The 20,306-nt window shown below is 35.4% G+C and overlaps 1 protein-coding gene across 2 annotated transcripts in view; it reads right to left on the reverse strand.

Annotated features, from left to right (window-relative positions):
* Positions 1 to 20,306, reverse strand: part of LOC136030141 (formin-2-like) — a 230,345-nt gene that overhangs the window by 198,953 nt on the left and 11,086 nt on the right. For both annotated transcript variants that reach the window (XM_065708838.1, XM_065708837.1), the window contains one exon: positions 1,930 to 2,033. The gene's annotated coding sequence lies outside the window, so the exon portion shown is untranslated. Of the gene's footprint in view, positions 1 to 1,929; positions 2,034 to 20,306 lie in introns of those variants that run through there.

Raw genomic sequence — 20,306 nt, forward strand, 5'->3', positions numbered from 1 at the left:
GCGGGGCGTTGATGAGGAAGCAGCTCCTTTCATATACTAAGTAATTTCTGTTCGTTTTAAGTTTTAATGTCGCTCCTTACTTTCAGTTAAAAAAAACTTTCTGAACGTTTTTTAATCAATGCATGTTTTGATTTTGGCTCTCCGCAGAGGAATAATTAAAACAAAATTTGCATATTTATTTTTTTTGGCTAAATGGCTTTCTCATAGTTTTGGTCGAATCATTTTGAGAAGAAAAGGAGCGGGGGAGGAAGCCTAGTTGCCCTCCGATTTTTTGGTTACTTAAAGAGGCAACTAGAACTTTTAATTTTTTACGAATGTTTTTATTAGCAAACGATATACGTAACTTATAAATTAGCTTACGTAACGAACTTTTGTATTCTCATTTTTTATTAAATATGTATAGGGTTCACCCCCACGTCAGTACCTCGCTCTTTACACTAAAGCTTAAATTTTTTCCCAATTCATTAAGAATGACCCCTGAATCACAAAAGCCGTAGAATAAATAGTTGAAATTACTAAAAATACTTTAGCGTAAAGAGCGAGGTATTGGGAGGAGGTGAGCCCCTCATTTGCGTAATAGTTTCTGTTCGTTTTAAGTTTTAATGCTGCTCCTTACTTCCAGTTAAGAAAACTTTTTCATGTTTATTTTTTCATTGTGTTTTTTTAAATAATACTAGAAAAGCCTGCGCTCCCTTCATGGAAATTTTCTTCCCCCATGACAAATTCCTCGATGGAAAGTTCCTCCAACATATGCACCTCTTCTCAACCCCTCCCCCAACCAAAAAAAAAACCCTGGAAACGTCTGTACACTTCCCAATAACCATACTATATGTAAGCACTGGTCAAAGTTTGTAACTTGTAGCCCCTCCCACGGGGACTGTGGGGGAGTATGTCGTCCCCAAAGACATAGTAATAAGGTTTTTCGACTATGCTGAATAAAATGGCTATCTCAGCATTTTGATCCGTTGACTTTGGAAAAATAATTAGCGTAGGAGGGGGCCTAGGTGCCCTCCAATTTTTTTGGTCACTTAAAAGGGCACTAGAACTTTTCATTTCCGTAAGAATGAGCCCTCTTGCAACATTCTAAGACCACTGGGTCGATACGATCACCCCTGGGAAAAAAACAAAAAAAAAGCAAATAAACACTCATCCGTGATCTGCCTTCTGGCAAAAAACACAAAATTCCAAATTTTTGTAGATAGGAGCTTGAAACTTTTATAATAGGGTTCTCTGATACGCTGAATCGTATGGTGTGATTTTCGTTAAGATTCTATGACTTTTAGGGGGTGTTCCCCCCTATTTTCTAAAAGAAGGCCAATTTTCTGAGGCTCGTAACTTTTGATGGGTAAGACTAAACTTGATGAAACTTATATATTTAAAATCAGAATTAAAATGTGATTCTTTTTGATGTTGCTATTGGTATAAAAATTCCACTTTTTAGAGTTTTGGTTACTATTGAGCCGGGTCGCCCCTTACTACAGTTCGTTACCACGAACTGTTTGATATGGCCTAGAACTATATCTCGCCCTGTTCAGGGGAGTTACCGCCATTATATTTGACAAGTGTTGATTAAAGAATCGACCAGAAGAGTAGCCTACATACTGTGCTTCCTATTTCTTCCTATTTCTCCTATATCTCTATTCCTATTTCTTCCTATTTCTCCTCTTCTCTTCCTATTTCTTGGAGAGTCAGAGGTGAGACTTAATTACTCATTCCATTTTATTTATATAAGATGATTGAAAAAAAATATTTTAAATTTCTAAAGAATCTGCAATTTCAATCAATACTCGTGATAATACCGCACATTTTCTTACAATCTAGTCCCGTTTTTCATTAGCTATTCACGATTGGTACTTTAACACACGACTAATCAGGAATAACCCCATATATCCCTTTTTAAGACCCATCCCAAATATTACTAAATTTTACCTTAGTCAAAGGAGACGTGAGCACTAACAATTCAAAGCACTGACTAAATGTTGATGCAATTTTTATTCCATTGATACTGAATCCTTTCGTCTATACAAGCATGGCTGAAATAAAATGAATTCCTTAATCTAGTTTGAACCAAGTTATTTTTTTCCGAATGAATTGATAAAATAGATAATAAAAAATCTGTTGTTTTTTTTTAAATATCAGTTTGAGATAATTTTCTCCAAAAAGAAAAGAATGAAGAAACAAAAATTAAAATATAAATGACGTTTATTAGGAAAAGAATTTCTCATTAATAAAGTGTTTGTAGTAATCAATGTACCTTTACCATTTCAAAATATCCTTATTTTCGTCACTGTTTTTAAAGGCAATGCTCTAGCGTTGTCAAAAGACCATGAGGCTTCAATGTATTATTTGTTCATTTCTTTTTTTTTTCCCAGAGCCATTTCATATATAAGGGATGGTCGGAGAAACTTTGAAGGGGAGTCCTTCGATTGTAAACTGAAAATGATAGTGCCCTTTTTAAGAGTCAAAAGAGATCAGTGGGCAACCAGTCCCCCTCCCATGTCTTTTTGGCTGCCCTTCCCCAACAGATATCCGACCAAAAGTTTTTGATATGTTCAAAATACTCTAAAGGTCAAATAACTATACCTCAGGGGATGACATGACTCCCCGCAGCCCACGAGGAAAGGGATATAAGCAATGCAGGTTGCATATAGGGTTGTTTATGATTGCGTACAGGGTTTCTTTTTGGAAAATTGGGGCATTTTTGATCTTCAAAAGGGGCTGTAAACTATTCAATTCGGGGTTGTAAACTATCCTATGTTTTATATTTGGAAAATATGATACTTTCTTCGTATAATAGCTTTCCTTTAAAGCATTTAAAAAGTCAATGTAGAATCGTTACTGATATACACCTCCTCTTCCCCATGAAAAACTATATTCCTGTCACGGATTTAATCAAAAAAAGCACGTTTTTTACCACCCTAGACCAAAAAGATGGCTGTTTCATTGAGGATCATTTTCTGTTTTATTAAAATAAAATTACTGAAAAAGTCTTGCACCGTGTATGGGAAAATGTAAGTATTTTGCACTCAGAGAAACCACAAAATAACAGGAAATATAAATACAATTTTTAAATGGATGCGGTTACCTTTTCGGAGTATAAAATAAGAAGAAAATAACCTATCACCTTTGACACCACGTAGCGGCTTCAAAGATCAGAAACCACCAACACCGTTCTTGTTTAAAACAAGCATTTTTTGATGCTAAGTTTTGCAAAACCGTGCTCACGAGAATGTTATTTAGCCTGTCAAACCAACTCACGAAGATGCTCACTCAAAATAATCATATTCTTAAAAAATTATAAAAACATGCAAGAAGATGGCATATATAGATTAGATTTCTTTTGAATTGTGTACAAAGGTCAATGGCGAAAATTAACTAGTAACAATTTCTTGTTAAATGATCATGTCCTTTTAGGCCAATGCCTGGGGTTTCTTGAAAGGGGCTCAAGGAATATTTACTCAAAGCAAATTTAACCGTACATGTATAATTAAAACGAAATTTACATATTAATTTTTCTTTTTTTGGCTAAATGGATTTCTCAATGTTTTGATCGAACCATTTTGAGAAAAAAGGGGCGGGGGAAGAAGCCTTGTTGCCCTCCAATTTTTGTTACTTAAAAAGACTACTAGAAATCTTAATTTTATTTACGAACGTTTTTATTAGTAATAAGTATACACAAATTAACTTACTCAACGAACTTCTATATTGGTATATTTTTATTACATGTATAAGGGGGTTTGCCCCCCCTCGTCAATACCTCTAAAGTTCTAATTTTGTTCCAATTCTTTGAGATTTACCCCTGAATCACAAAGGCCGTTTAATTAGAATAAATAGCTCTTTTAAAATTACTAAAAATACTTTGCGTAAAGAGCTACGTATTAGGGAGGGGACAAACCCTCCCATATACGTAATAATTTCTGGTCGCTTTAAGTTTTAATGTTGCTCCTTCTTTTCAGTTGAAAAAACTTGTTTTTTCATTTAATTTCTGAATGTTTTTGAATTAGTGCAGGTTTTGATTTTGGCTCACCGTACATGAATAATTAAAATGAAATTTGCATATTAATTTTACTTTTTTGGCTGAATGACTTTCTCAAAGTTTTGATCGGACGACTTTGAGAAAAAAAGGGTGGGGAGGGGGCCTAGTTGCCCTTCAATTTTTGGAGGTCACTAGAACTTTTAATTTTATTTCAGAACGTTTTTATTAGTAATAAATATGCATAAATTATAAATTAACTTGCGTAGCGAACTTCTATACTCGTAAATTCTTATTATGTATATGAGGAGGCTCATTCCCTCGTCAATACCTCGCTCTTTACACTAAAGTTCAAATTTTGTTCCGATTCTTTAAGAAGGACCCCTGAGTCACAAAGGCTGTTTAATTAGAATAAATAGCTCTTTTGAAATTACTAAAAATACTTTAGCGTTAAGAGCGAGGTATTGAGAAGGGGGCAAACCCCCTCATATACGTAATAATTTTTGTTACTTTTAAGTTTTAATGTTGCTCTTTACTTTCAGTTGAAAAAAATTTATTTTTTTATTTAATTTCTCATTGTTTTTTAAATAACCCTGGAAAATCCAGCGCCCCTTTTATGGAAATTCTCTTCCCCCATCATAAATTCCTCCATGGAAAGATCCTCACACGTAAACCTCTCCTCCGACCCCTCTACCACCAGAAAAAATCACCCCTGAAAACGTTTGTATACTTCCGAATAACCAAGACTAAATGTAAACAATGGGCAAAGTTCATTACTTGCAGCCCTTCCCCCAGGACTGTGGGGGTTTAGGTCGTCCTACAAGAGATAGTTATTAGGTTTTTTGACTATGCTGAACAAAATTCATCTCAAAATTTTGATCTGGTAACTTTGGGAAGAAAAATAGCGTGGGAGGGACCCTAGTTGTCCCTTAGTTTTTTGGTCACTTAAAAAGGACACTAAAACTTTTAGTATCCATTAAAATGAACCCTCTTCCAATATTCTAGAACCACTGGGTCAATACGCTTACCCCTGGGAAAAAAACAAACAAAAAAGAAATAAACACGCATCCGTGATCTTTCTTCTGGCAAAAATATAAAATTCCACATTTTTGCAGATAGGAGAGGTTTGAAACCTCTACAGCAGAGTTCTCTGACACGCTGAATCTGATTTATGATTTTCATGAAGATTTTATGACTTTTAAGGGGTGTTCCCCCTTTTTTCGAAAATAAGGTAAATTTTCTCAGGGTCGCAACTGTTGATGGGTAGAACTAAACTTGATGAAACATATATATTTAAAAGTGGCATAAAAATCCGATTCTTTTTATGTATATATTGGTATCAAATTTCCGTTTTTTAGAGTTTCGTTTACTATTGAACCGGGCGCTCCTTACTACAGTTCGTTACCACGAACTGTATTAAAACCGTTCCCCAAAAAAGGAATTTTTCGGAGAAAAGGTGAGAGCCATATTAAAATCTAAGTGAAGCAAAAAAAAATATCCTTATAACAATTCAAACTTAAAATCGCACAGAAATTATTATTAATGAATAAATAAAACAAAAAAAAACAATTATTAAAATTTATTATCACTCACTAAAAAAGATATGCGTCTTGTGGCTTTATCTAAACAATGTGGTTTTCATTTACCATAACATCAACAGAATTACAATAATAATCAAGACGACTGGACAGAGATAATGAAATATGACTGATTTGTTAATGTATAATGATATTAGGCCTACTTTATGGACATGTCAACATTTTTGATTCTTCAATATTGTAATTATAAAAGAGGAATGTTTAAAATATATTTTGTAAATATACTTTGTGAAATATGTTTCATCCTGTTACCATACTGAAATGCATTGTTATATAAATTTTTTGGTGGGATGTATTTGGGGGTTACGCGGGTAGCATGCAAGGACACAGGAGGGGGACTGTTTACCCTTTAATCATATTTGTTTCTAAGAAAAAACCTAGAATTTTCAGTTTTCAATCAAATGAGCTCCTTCCAAATTTTATACGGCCACCACTTCTAAACGGGGTTGCCGGGGGAAAAAGAACAAATAAATAGTACTTTGGGGGCTCGTGGCTCTTTATTGAGGTAGCGCTATTGTACTGCTTCAAATTTAGTTATGATGATGACATATAGACCCCAAATTACCCCAGTTTCCCAGTCTTTTGACGTGTTTGTGCTTCTTTAGTTATTTAGAAATTATTTTTAGCATCTAAAGAATACCGTTATAATTCCAAGTAATTACTATGAAATCATTCTTGAAACTTCGGTCAACCTATAACGATAAATTATTGTTTCAGGTCTCAGAGCCCATTATGTTGTTCACAGAACTGTGTTTGTTAGAAACTGCAAGGTGCAGAAGGACTAATGGTGGTTTCTTCCGCTTTGTTATACTGACTACAAATATAGGGTATATTGTCACAGGCAAGCGAGAAGCGGTGATTCTAGCCTTTAAACCTGAAATTAGTCCCCCACGACTAAAATTTTTTTCTCTATCTGGCAACCAGTTATGTTTTTACTCTTTCCTTTTAGACGTCACACCCACAGTTGCTCATCTTCATGAGACTAGGAATTTTATTAATTTGTTTATCGGCTTTACTTACCTTTTCTTTCTGCCTCTACGCCAAATATAAATCGAGGTTTTACAGTTTATACTAAAGCAAAACTACTAAATATGGAACAGTGTATGTTCTTTCATTCTTTTGTTTAAGATGGTCCACAAATTGTCATCAGCACGTTAGGAATTTATAGAACTATTTTTTAGATTTGCCAAAACCTTTTTTACTTTTTTCAAACTAATTCCCCTGTTTCAAGCTTTTAATCATTCAGGTATTTGAACTTCATAACTAGGGCAGGGGACTCAAATTGACTGCCTCTTAATCGCTAGAATTCGCTTAGACCCCTTTAAGACAGTTTTTTAAGGAACATATATGTACTTACGAAAAATTCACCCCCTATGGGCAGGCGATAGTAATGTCTTGCATATACTGACAAGTATGCCAATGTTTAAGAACAAGCCGTTTATAGTTAATTATTTTTTAGCAAAAGTAAAGCAAATGCAAAAGTTTACAAGCAAAAGTAAAAATAGACCTTTTTAGTTTTTAGTCTGTACGTTTAACAGTACTAATATAAACTAAAGTTGGTTTTCAAATTTCTAACGGAAAAAATTGTCTACGTAATATACCATGACAAGTGTAAATACCGCCCAAGCAGTATTTACAATATAACATCATCTAATATTGACATTCATCTTTAATCTTGTTGGTATTGACAGCATGCTAAATTTGTTCAGTCCTTTACTGCTTAAGTTCCTTTCTGTCAACAAAAGCCAGGGGAATAATTAAAAAAAGGTGCAGATTTCAAACATTTCGTGGTAACGAACTGCAAGTAAGGAGTGACCTGGCTCAATAATAACCGAAATTCTAGAAACAGAACTCTGATATCAATAGATATATCAAAAGAATTGCATTTTATGCTTTTTTCAAATATTAAGTTTCACCCATCAAAGGCTACGGGCCTGAGAAAATTGCCTGATTTTCGAAAAGAGAGAAACGCCCCCTAAAAGTCAGAAAATCCTAATGAAAATCTCACCATCAGATTCAGCGCATCAGAGAACCGGACAATTAAGGTTTCAAAGTCCTATCTGCAAATATGTGGAATTTTGTATTTTTTGCTAGAATAAAGATCATGGATGCGTTTTTATTTGTTTGTTTTTTGTTGTCTTTCCAGGGGTGATTGTATTGCCCCAGTGGACCTAGAACGTCGAGAGAGGGCTCATTCTAACGGAAATGAAAAGCTCTAGTGCCCTTTTTACGTGACTAAAAAATTGGAGGACAACTAGGCCCCTCTAACGCAACTTTTTCCCAAAAATCGTCCGATCAAAATTTTGAGATTGCTATTTTGTTCAGCATAGGGTAACAAGCCCCCCCCCACAAGCTCTTTTTTCCCAAACCCATCCGATAAAAATTCCCAGATGGCCATTTTGTTAAAAATAGTTCAAGCATCAGATAATAAAAACTCCGGGTCGACAAAACCCCCCAGGGCCCGGGGTCAGGCGCTGCAAGTTATGCCCTAGGGGCATATGTGGTTCTTATAGAAGGGATGCTCGTATAAACATCAGAGAGAGCTCATTTGACCAGAATTGAAAGTTCTACTCTACTTTTAAAGAGTCTGCCTTTTTTCTCCAAACTCATCTGATACAAAAAAATAGCCATTTTCTTAAAAATAGTTCAAAATCAGATGTTAAAACTCCGGAGTTGACACAAACCGCCCAGAGCCCGGGGCAAGTGTTTTAAGTTATGCACCGAGGGTATATAAGGTTTTAAATAAAGGGAGGTCGTATAAACTTCAAAGGTGGCTCATTTGATTGGAAATTAAAAGTTCTAGTTAACTTCTTATGAGTCAAAACGGATTGGAGGGCATCTACCCCCCACCAAAGACACGCACACACCTCTTTTCTGCATATCCATCTAATAAAATTTTGAGATCGCCGTTTTTTTTTAAATAGTACGTTTATTTGAAATAGTAAACTCAGGCGTCAACATTCCCCCCCCCCATAGAGTCTGGGGGAATGGTGGTTATAACTAATATCCTGGGGGTATACAGAGTTTTTATCTTTGAAGTGCTTTTATAAACCTTGGATGAGACTCAAATGATTAGAAATTGAAAGTTCTAAATCCCTTTTTAAGAGTCAAAAGTGATCCAATTGCAACTAGCCCTCCCCCCGCCAATCCTCTTTTATCCAAGCGCATCCACTCAACATTTTGAGATGGCTATTATGTCGGAACTAGTCAAGAGGTAAAGTAATTAAAGTAATTATTTTTAGGGGCTAACAAAACCTCCCACTGCCCCCAGGACAAGGGCTGTATGTTATGCAAGCCTGTCCTCTATTCATATATAAGGTTTTTATCAAAGGGGTAACCGTTTAGACTTCAGAAAAGCCTCATTCGATTTAAATTGAAAGTCGTAGCTCCATTTTTAAAAGTCAAGAGTAGTGAGACAGTAGGCAACCCTTCCACCCACTTCTTTTTTACTAAATACTTTCAATCAAAATTTTGAGTTTACCATTTTGTTCAAAATCGCCCAGATGTCAAATAGCTGTGGTTCTGGGTTTGAACCCCCTCCCCCAGTCCTGGGGAAAGAGCTTCAAGTTATGCTAGCGGCCTATCGTTAACACATCAAGCTTCTATGGAAGGCGTGGTCATATAAACTTTGGAGGAAGTTCATTCGATCGGAAATTGAAATTTAATGTGCCCTTTTTAAGAATCAAAAATGATATAAAAGTAAAAAGCCCCCCCCCCACTTGTGCTTTCCCCTCCCAAATACATCTTATAAAAATTTTGACATAGCCACTCTGTTCAAAATAGTCCTAAATTCAAATTGCTGTAACTTAGGGGGTTGAGATATCCTTCATTGCCCCCATGGAAAGGATTGTAACTTATGTAAGTTGCCCGTTATTAGAATATAAGTTTTTTGTTGAAGGGGTGGTCGCATTAACTTTAGATGGGCTTCTTTGATCGGAAATGGAAACTTTTAGCTCTTTTGTTAAGAGTCAAAAGTTATCAATGGGCAATTAGCCCATCCCCTAATTTCCCATAGGACATCCGGTCAAAACTTTGAGATAGCCATTTTGTTCAAAATAGTTCAAAGGCCAAATAAAATATGCTTTCACGTTTGAACCCTCCCAGCCCCGGGGAAATGACTCTGAGTTACGGAACTTGCTTGTTGTTGCTTCGATATGTGGCTTACTTTGATGCCTTGTTTACTTAGATACTTTCTTTACTTTGCTACTTTGGCACTTTGATACTAGTTTCGATATTTTGATGAAAGTTTGATATTAAAAAAAATTGATTTTAACATGACATATTCTAATAACTTAAAACTTTTTCTGCAATAAAAAAACGAACAAAAATTAATTAAAAAAAACTTTGCGAAAAAGAAGTTTTTCAAAGAAACTTGAAGGCCGCATTAAACTTAAGATCAACAGATACAAATACTGTTAAAATTCAAGCTAGAAACAACAAAAAATTACTACTAAAGAATAAATGAAACCCAAAACGAAGAAAAATTAAATAAACAATCTTAGCAAAAATACATATAACAAGTACTAATATAAATGAATAAATAAATCTTAAAGCGAGTGAAACTTAAATTGACTACGCAAATCAAGCTTGAAACGAACAAAATCATTACAAACAAGAGTTTAGGTTTAACTTCCTTCTCTCAGAGTAAAAGTGTAAAACCTACTGTGCCATTGGTGCTTTACTGAAAGCGAAATATATTACAAATGTTTTCTTTTGTACTTATTACAACATTGAAAAGGTCAAAAATATCCACCTTTCTCAATAATTTATATTATATGAAAAGAATTGACGTACTGCCTAACTTAAAATCCTTGCCCTGAGGGCTCTGGGGGTTGACATAAGTACTGAACCTTTCAACTATGCTTAAAAAATAGCTCTCCCATAATTTTGATTGGATGAAATTTAGGAAACGATGGACATTGTGAGGGGTTGATTACCCTCCAATCACCTTTGATTCATAAAAGAGAACTAGAGCTCTCGATTTCAATAAAAACCTTATTTTTCCCCGAGGCACAACTTACAATCCTTACCCTAGGGCTCTGGGGGCTACGTCAACCGTTTAGGCATTGTTATATTATCATTGGACTATTTTGAACAAAGTGGCTATCTCAGCATTTCGATCGTATTCATTAGTGAAAAAGAGGGCGTGGTGGGGAGGTGGTGCTAGTTTCCCTCCGTACAATCTTCATTCTTGAAAAATAAATAGAACTTTCAACTTTCAACCAAGTGAACCTCCTCCAAAGGTCATACGACCACCCTTCTTTAGAAGTTTTATATGCCACTGGGGCATAACTTACAACCCTTGCCCCAAGCTATGGGGGGTTGTGGGTCCACCCGCATTGTTAAATGATCTTAGGTCTTAGGTCATAAAAAGGTCATTAAGGGGGGGGGGGGCGGGATAGTTGCCCTTCGATCACTTTCAACTCTTAAAAAGGGGAACTAGAACTCAATTTCCATTCAAATGAGCTTGCTCCTAAGTTTATAGAACCACCCCTTCCATAAAAACCTTATATTCCCCCGGGGCAAAACCTGTAACCCTTTCCTCCAGGGTCTGGGGGTTTGTGCTAACTCTAGAGACATTTTTATATACTCTTTGGACTATTTAAAAAATGGCTATATCAAATTTTTGATCAGATACATTTGGAGGAAAGAAGGCGTGGGGGGCTAGTTACTTTCTGATCACTTTTAACTTTTAAAAAGGGCACTAGAACTTCCAATTTCCAATCGACTGAGACTCCTCCAAGGTTTAAACGACCACATCTTCTATAAAAGCCTTATATGTTAAAAGTGGGCAACTAGCATAACTTTTAGCCCTTGCCCTGAGGCTGCGAGGGGTGGTTGTGGTTTGACACCCCCAAAGATGCAATTCCGAGGCCTTTTAACTATGTTGAACAAAATGGCTATCTCAAAATTTTGATAGAATCCGTTTGGAGAAATTTAGGGTTGGGGGCTCGTTGCCCTTCAGTCACTTTAGACTCTTAAAAGTCACTTTAGACTCCTTTCGAAGTTTCTATGACAACCCCATCTATACGAAGAGCTTTGGTCAGAAGAAATTATAATAATAAATGTATAATACATTGTGCCCACTTCACTCTTTACTAAGGCAGCGGTGTTGTGCTGTCTGCGCCTAAATAAAAGAAACTAAGCTTTTCCACTAATAGTAAGGAGCAGCATTAAAACTTAAAACGAACATAAATTATTCTGTATACGAGGGGTGTTGCCCCCTCCTCAATACCTCGCTCTTTACGCTAAAGTTCAACCTTCTCCCTAATTCTTTAATAATTATAACGTAAAGAGCGAGGTATTGAAGAGGGGGCGACCCCCCTCACATGCGGAATAAGACTGTAACAAATGCTGACGAAATACTGGAGTTAAAATAATAATAAGAGGTGCACCAACGTGAAGGTTCTCCAGCGCCACCTCGCAATCCTAACAATAAAACCAACCCCCAGCACTTATCTATTTTTTTCTATGGTAATATGAAGCTATTTGATATTCCAAGATATGAATTTCTTAAAACTGTTTATCCTAGGTAATTGGATGGGTGAGTAAAGTTAAGGCCTCATTCAGGTGCTTATCTGTCTTAAATACTAAAGTAGGAAGACATTTTTTTTTCTTTTCTTTTTTCTTAGTAGCAGTAGTAGTAGTAGAGTAATAAAGAGTGTAGGTATGAGTATGCATATATGTATGGATATTTTTGTTTTCTTTTTTTTTGTGTGTTCGTGTGTGTGGGTTTGTATTTGTGCATGTGTTTCTGTATGTGTTCGTGTGAAAATGTGGGTGTCCTCTTTCACTTATGTTTTACTATATGTCACTCCTATTCTCTATCTCATCCCCCCCACCTTCTCCCAACCAAAAGTGTTCCCAACCGGGAAATTTGGGCATTGCGCAGACCTAAAGTTTTCACATGCTTTGTAGCAGGTAGCAGGCGATAACTGCTGTTTTGCAGATGGTTCCCAAGAAATGTACTTCTATCAAAGAAACTGTAGCTATGATCGACAAAACAATATACGATGAGATAGACAATGAAATGGTCATTATTTGTTTATCCCCCATAATTTTCGGGTAATAATAAAAAATATAGGGGTAATATCGGGGTAGTCAATGACGAAAGGGAAGGGGACAAGGGCAATAAAAAAATTGTATAATCTCCCAAGTTGACTTGCAGGGACAATAGAGCTTGAGAAAATTCAAACTTGTGAATCAGCCAACCTATGTCGACTTTCACATTATGTTCAGGTAACATAAACGACGTTCCACTAGGACTTCGTCCTAGGAAGATAGCATTCTACCCTGTATCTTACTACAGTCAGGCAGCTCAATAAGATAGGGCAGGTGAATTAGCTCTCATAAACCCCGCTCGGTAAGACTCAAATATCCAAAACATTTCCCAAAACCCACTTTATAATGCCTCTCCCCTCCTGTGATCCATCCTTATCGTATCCCCATCAATGACTCCCGGAAACCATACCCTAAATCGATGGGTTCTTAAGAAAGACAATAAAAAAATCTGTTAAAAAAAAGAAAATAAAGAAAACACAATCTGAAGATAAAGATCTTGCAAGCAAGTTTAATTATATGATTAATTTTTCCTGAAAACGAGGCACTCTCAACGCCCCGCTCTTTACGCTAAAGTTTTTTACTGTTTTAAAATGTAGAGTTAAGAGAAAGAGTCAAACTTTAGCGTAAAGAGCGGGGCGTTGAGAAGGAAAAGCCCCTTTCATATACGGAGTAATTTCTGTTCGTTTTAAGTTTTAATGTCGCTCCTTACTTTCATTTAAAAAAAACTTGCTTTTTTTATTTAAGGTCGTGATTAAGTGAACTAGAAAACGTCGAGCTTCAAAATTGAAGTTAGGGTAGCCTTCTGTCTTTTAATTCTCTAGAGACCGTCGATTGTCAAAACTTCAAATAGCACCAATTATCAAGTCTTGTGAATGGTTTTGATAGACAGCTTCCTTTGGCGAGATGCTTCAGCCGAGAAATAGTAATATATTTGGCTGCGTCTTGCAAAGCTTGGTTACCGACCAAGGGAGAAGAGAAAATGAGCAAAAGAGCAGTATCATTCTCAAGTACAAAATGCCCATGTATATGAAACTGTGACGGCATGCATTGAGGGCATTTTAAAATTTATTGTTTTTTTCACTTTTTTTCCTAGGGATAGGCTATTTAAAATACCTCAGTTGATTAATTCGAAACTAAACACCAAACTTAGTTGAGAGCTTTCTTCGAGGATTCTTAGAAAACCAAAGTTTTCTGACGAATTAAATTAAAAAAAATTAACTGAAAGTAAGGAGTGGCATTAAAACTTAAAACGAACAGAAATTACTTCGTATATAAAAGGGACTGCTTCCTCGTGAACGCCCCGCTCTTTACGCTAAAGTTTTTTACTGTTTTAAAAATAGAGTTAAGAGAAAGAGTCGGACTTTAGTGTGAAGAGCGGGGCGTTGATGAGGAAGCAGCCCTTTCATATGTGAAGTAATTTCTGTTCGTTTTATACTGAACGTTTTTGAAGCAATTCATGTTTTGATTTATGCTCTCTGCAGATGAATAATTAAAACGAAATTTGCATATTTATTTTTTTGGCTGAATGGCTTTCTCATAGTTTTGATCGAATGATTTTGAGGAAAAAAGGAGCGGGGAAGGAGGTCTAGTTGTCCTCCGATTTTTTGGTTATTTAAAAAGGCAACTAGAACTTTTAATTTTTTACGAATGTTTTTAATAGTAAAATTATTATTAAAAATTAATTTTATTAGATAAAGATATACGTAACTTACAAATTAACTTACGTAACGAACTTCTGTATTCTCGTATTTTTATTACGTATATGAGGGGGTTCACCCCTCGTCAGTACCTCGCTCTTCAAGCTAAAGCTTAAATTTTGTCCCATTTTCTTAAGAATGACCCCTGAATCACAAAAGCCGTAGAATAAATAGTTGAAATTTCTAAAAATACTTCAGCGTAAAGAGCAAGGTATAGGGTTCTGCTGCGCCTCAAGGTTCGTCGCTTGACCTAAATCTCTTGACTTGTCTAGTTCTTCGGCGTACTGCATTATTAGGTATTTTGGATATTTGCATCTACCAAGCTCCAAATACTTTTTACAAAGGCGCTGTCTATGTGTGGTAACACTTTTAAGATGTATACCTCGCTTTGATTTAATTTTCCCCATGATTTCGGCTTTGTGTGCACAACTTTACTGAAGGCTCCTGACTATTTTTCATTTCTAGGTTCCTTCATTGCATTGAAATAATTTATGAAAATTTCACACTCTATTAACAAGCAACTGATTATACCAGCTTGTCATTTTGGTCTCTAGGGGGTATTATCGGCGATTACTTTCATAATAACAGCATAGACCAGAAATATTCTCAGAAATCAAGAGGGATGAAATATTAATTTCATTTTTTGATGTGTTTTTTTTTTAAATTTGTTTTTACCCCCCCCCCCCTAAAAATGACCCCCAAAACAAAAATCTTTGATACAGCCCTACCTCCATCCTCCCCTTGTCACTTTCTTAGATCTAATTCTGTATTTATCTGAAGGCTTGATGAGAGTAAGGATGTTTTGGTATTAAAATGCACCCTTTGATGCATCTTTCTTCCTTCTTATTTAGCCGAAATATTTTTAAGGTCTATGCAAGTATCAATTTCTTAGGTAAATCCTCTTTTTTCTTACAATTCCAAACATTTGCATAAGGGCTTTAAAGCTCTGCAATTGGGCTCTATGATTGTTTTATAGCTGTAAGAGAGGAAGGGAGATGCCTCAGAGGGTGTATTTTAATACTAAAACACCCCAACTCTCATTTAGCCTTCAGATAAATATAGAATTAGTCCTAAGGGAGAAATTAATATATCATCCCCAGCGCTGTATCTAGAGCTTTAGTTAATTTTTTGGATTAAAAAAAAAAAAAAAATACATCAAAAATGTGATATTGATACTTAATCCTTATTGGTTTCTGGAAATTTTTCTGGTCTGTGCTGTTATTATGAAAGCAAAGAGTAACATTAAACCCCAAAAATGAGCAGAATTTATTCTGTATAGAAGGGGGACTGCCCCTTCCTCATCCTACCTCTGCCTCACGATTGTAGAAACTTCAGAGGATGTTCATTCAATTAGAAATTTATTGTTTAGTCCTTTTTTTATAAGTCAAAAGTGATTGGAAACCAAGCAGCCGCGGAAATGGGTATTTTCCGCGGGGGTTTTGTTGTTGACAACAAAACAGCTTTCTTATGAATCCTCTTGACAGGCATTTATGTCGTGGCCATAAAAACAAGCTATTCCAGGAAGGTAGAACATGTAATGATTCTAACTTGTTTTTTACGCAATGATATTGTCTCATATTTGCAGGTTACTGAAAACCAAAGTATGGTGGTTTAGTTCCACAGTAGTTCAGTTGCACAGTTGTTCAGTTGTATGGGACACAGTTAGTGGCATGATGGTTCAGTTGCTTGGGGTTCAGTTACACGCACACCACTGTATTAGGACCACTTTTATTTCTAGAAATGATTAATGAATTTTGATAAGAATTTCTCTCAAAGATGGAAATATGTGGATGAATTGTCAATCCTTGAAGTGTCAGAGGAAATTATAAGTGATCCCGTCAATGCCTAACGCTTGTTTCAGATGAAGATAAGAATCTAAATATGAATGTAAATACCATCAAATCAAATGCAATGATGATAAACTTCACGAAATCCACTCCCGTTTTTCTAGACCCTGTCCCACCCTAATGCTAGAGAAACTTGTTAAGCTCATTTGTGTCACAATTTCTAATAATCATAAGTTTGATATACTTGTTTCCAATATTTAAACAATCAAATATATCACTATCCATCAATTAAAGTTTAAACAAATTTAGGTGTCTTAAGATGCCTTCCCTCCATGTTTACTTATCTTTTGAATGGCCAATATTGGAATATGGATGTCTGGTCTGACATTTACAACTTTCAAGTGAACTTAGCAACAAAATTGAGCTGGTCTAAAAGTGTTTGCTCAGGATCATTTGCAAAGAGAACAAAATGTTGTTCTCCTTCCTCCTTGAAGCCACACTCAATTTCACCTTAAAAGAAAGGAGGGATAAAATTTACTTGCGTTTCCTGTACTGAGGATTTTTCCCCCAATTTTACAACCCCACTAATTTTCTGTTTGGTAATATCAAACAGTTCGTGGTAACGAACTGTAGTAAGGAGCGACCCGGCTCAATAGTAAACGAAACTCTAAAAAACGGAATTTCGATGCTAAAAGATATATCAAAAGAATCAAATTTTTATGCTGATTTCAAATATATAAGTTTCATCAAGTTTAATTATTGTCATCAAAAGTTACGAGCCTGAGAAAATTTGCCTTATTTTGGAAAATAGGGGGTAACACCCCCTAAAAGTCATAGGATCTTAACGAAAATTACACCATCGCATTCAGCGTATCAGAGAACCCTATAGAAAACATTTCATGGTCCAATCTACAAAAATGTGGAATTTCGTATTTTTTGCCAGAAGACAAATCACGGGTGCGTGTTTATTTGTTTTTTTTTTTTTTTTTTTTTTTTTTTTTCCCAGGGGTCATCGTATCGACCAAGTGGTCCTAGAGTGTTGCAAGAGGGCTCATTCTAACGGAAATGAAAAGTTCTAGTGCCCTTTTTAAGTGACCCAAAAAATTGGAGGGCACCTAGGCCCCCTCCCACGCTCATTTTTTTCCCAAAGTCAACGGATCAAAATTTTGAGATAGCCATTTTGTTCCACATAGTCGAAAACCATAATAACTATGTCTTTGGGGATGACTTACCCCCAAAGTCCCTGGGGGAGGGGCTGCAAGTTACAAACTTTGACCAATGTTTACATACAGTAATGGTTACTGGGAAGTGTACCGACGTTATCAGGGGGATTTTTTTGGTTTGGGTGTGGGTTGCAGGGGAGGGGGCTATATGGGAGGATCTTTCCTTGGAGGAATATTTCATGGGGGAAGAGAAATTCAATGAAAAGGGCGCAGGACGTTCTAGCATTACTATAAAAAAAAACAATGAAAATATAAACATGAAAAAGTTTTTTCAATTGAAAGTAAGGAGAAGCACTAAAACTTAAAAAGGAACAGAGATTATTACGCATATGAGGGGTTCTAAAAATACTTTAGCATAAAGAGCGAGGTATTTAGGAGGAGATAAACACTTCACTCTTTATGCTAAAATTTTTTTAAATAATTTCAACTATTTATTCTACGGCCTTTCTGATTCAGGGGTCATTCTTAAAGAATTGGGATAAAACAAGATTTAGTGTGAAGAGCGAGGTATTAACGAGGGGACCAACCCCCTCATATATATAATCAAAAATATAAGAATATAAAAGTTTGTTACGTAAGTTAATTCTTAAGTTACGTATTTTTTTTTTACTAATAAAAACGTTCGTTAAAAATAAAAGATCTAGTTGCCTTTTTAAGTAACCGAAAAATTGGAGGGCAGCAAGACCTCCTTCCCCACCCCTTATTTCTCAAAATCGTCTGATCAAAACTAAGAGAAAGCCATTTAGCCAAAAAAAGAATTAATATGCAAATTTCATTTTAATAATTTATGTACGGAGAGCCAAAATCAGTCATGCATTAATTCAAAAACTTTCAGAAATTAAATAAAAAAAAAACAAGTTTTTTTAAATGAAAGTAAGGAGCAACATTAAAACTTAAAACGAACAGAAATTACTCCGTATATGAAAGGGGCTTTTCCTCCTCGACACCCCGCTCCTTGCGCTAAAGTTTGATTCTTTCTCGCAACTCTACTTTTTAAAACAATAAAAAACTTTAGTGTAAGGAGCGGGGTGTCGAGGAGGAAAAGCCCCTTTCATATACAGAGTAATTTCTGTTCGTTTTAAGTTTTAATGTCGCTCCTTACTTTCATTTAAAAAAACTTGTTTTTTTTATTTAATTTTCTGTATAGACCAATTTAGATCATGGTTACCTTTCCTGAGTTGGCTAGAAGTAAACCCTAAGTCCCCTGCTTAACCCCATTAGGAATATCAGCTTACTCTAGAATCAGGCTGTTACAGAGAGGCTCCATAAAAGCTTCATCCTCTTTATTTTGGAGCACCTTAATAATTCCTTATACATGTCCTGAACTAAAATCAACTCCTTTGTCTCTTTTTTTATTTGATGATGTATAATTCCTTTGGAGCACCTAATAATGAAGTGTATAATACTGGTTAAAGAGTACAAAATCACACTATCAGATTCAACATATCAGAGGAGTACCCTATCGTAGTTTTCAAGCTCGTGTTTATAATATGTGGAATTTTGTTGTTGTTGTTTTTTTTGCCAGAAAAAAACATGAATGTGTTTTTTTGTTTTTTTTTATTGTATTTTTTTTTAAAGGATGAAATTATTGAACCAACACTCCTAATGTTTGGGAGAAGGCATTCCTTGTCATAGTTGGCTTGACTTTAAAGGCTCTTGTTTAATAGGTGATTGCTTCCAGTAAATTAATGTATTGCTGGTTAGGTATCAGTCATTTTCATATACTAATAGGCATTTTAGCTAATATTATTGAAGCTGTAAAAATTGTAGCCGAAAAAAAAAACGCCGGCCCCCAGAAAACCCCTTATCAAAGGGATCCAGTCAGTTATAGCTTAGTGTAATTATAAAGGCTTATAAGTTTTATGGGGATTCTCCTAATCGGCTTTAATTTAATCAGTTATTTGCTGCAACCTTGTTTAATTTGGCAAAAACCTGATGATAATCTTGCAATCCTGATTGTAAAATATGCCACTGGTAATGGATCGTTACTTCAAGTGACATTAGCTGTTATAATCAATTACACAAGTCACTTTCTCAATAAATCCTCTACACTAGTACCTTGTGACAGCTTAGTGGATACGACTGCGCTGCTCATCTAAAGGCGCTCAGGTTCGATCCCTACTGTCGCAAGTATACTTAATAGCTTCAAACTCTTCATAGTCAATGCCTAATTTTTTTTTTTTTTGCAACGTATTTTTGTAAACTAGGAAAGAACAATTTAAAGCAATAACTATAAGATATTTTTTGGAACTTACTCGCACAAGAGTTGAGCGATTTTTTCTTTGAAAATTTTTAAAAATGCTGCCAAAGATTCTGCTTTTGCCGATAAGATATAGCCAAGAACTTTATCTATAACCGAAACTGAAAGAAACACAGTATTGATAATATTGAACATATCAAACAAATTGAATTTAATGCTTATTTAAAATATATAAAATTTATCAAGTTTAAAATGATCCATCAAAAGCTACGCACCTGAAAAAATTTCCCTGATTTTCGGAAAGGCGGATAACTCCCATAAAAGTCAATGAACTTTTGAAACCCAATGTTGGATATAATAAAGGACAAACCCTAGTTGCAACCGACTGTAACCTACGATTATGACGTCATTCATCATCTTGTATATGAAAATGCAGTTTTTTGTCAAATTTTATTTTATTTTGAATTTGGTAATTTTATTACCATTTTTTTTATTATATTTTGATAGAAAAAAGGCACTGGATGTAATAATTTCCTTCAAAATGAGTCCTTAGACAGCTCTCTGATGTTCCAGTGCCCCGCTGGCAGCGAAGAAATTTGTTATAAAAATAATATTTTCTGTTTAGACCAATATAGATCATGGTTACCATTCCTTAGTCGGCTAGAAGTCCCGGCTAGAAGTAAACCCTAAGTCCCCTGCTTAACCCCATTAGCAATATCAGCTTACTCTAGAATCAGGTTGTTACAGAGAGGCTCCATAAAAGCTT

This window comes from Artemia franciscana, chromosome 8, assembly GCF_032884065.1.
Source record: "Artemia franciscana chromosome 8, ASM3288406v1, whole genome shotgun sequence".
Lineage (NCBI taxonomy): Eukaryota > Metazoa > Arthropoda > Branchiopoda > Anostraca > Artemiidae > Artemia > Artemia franciscana.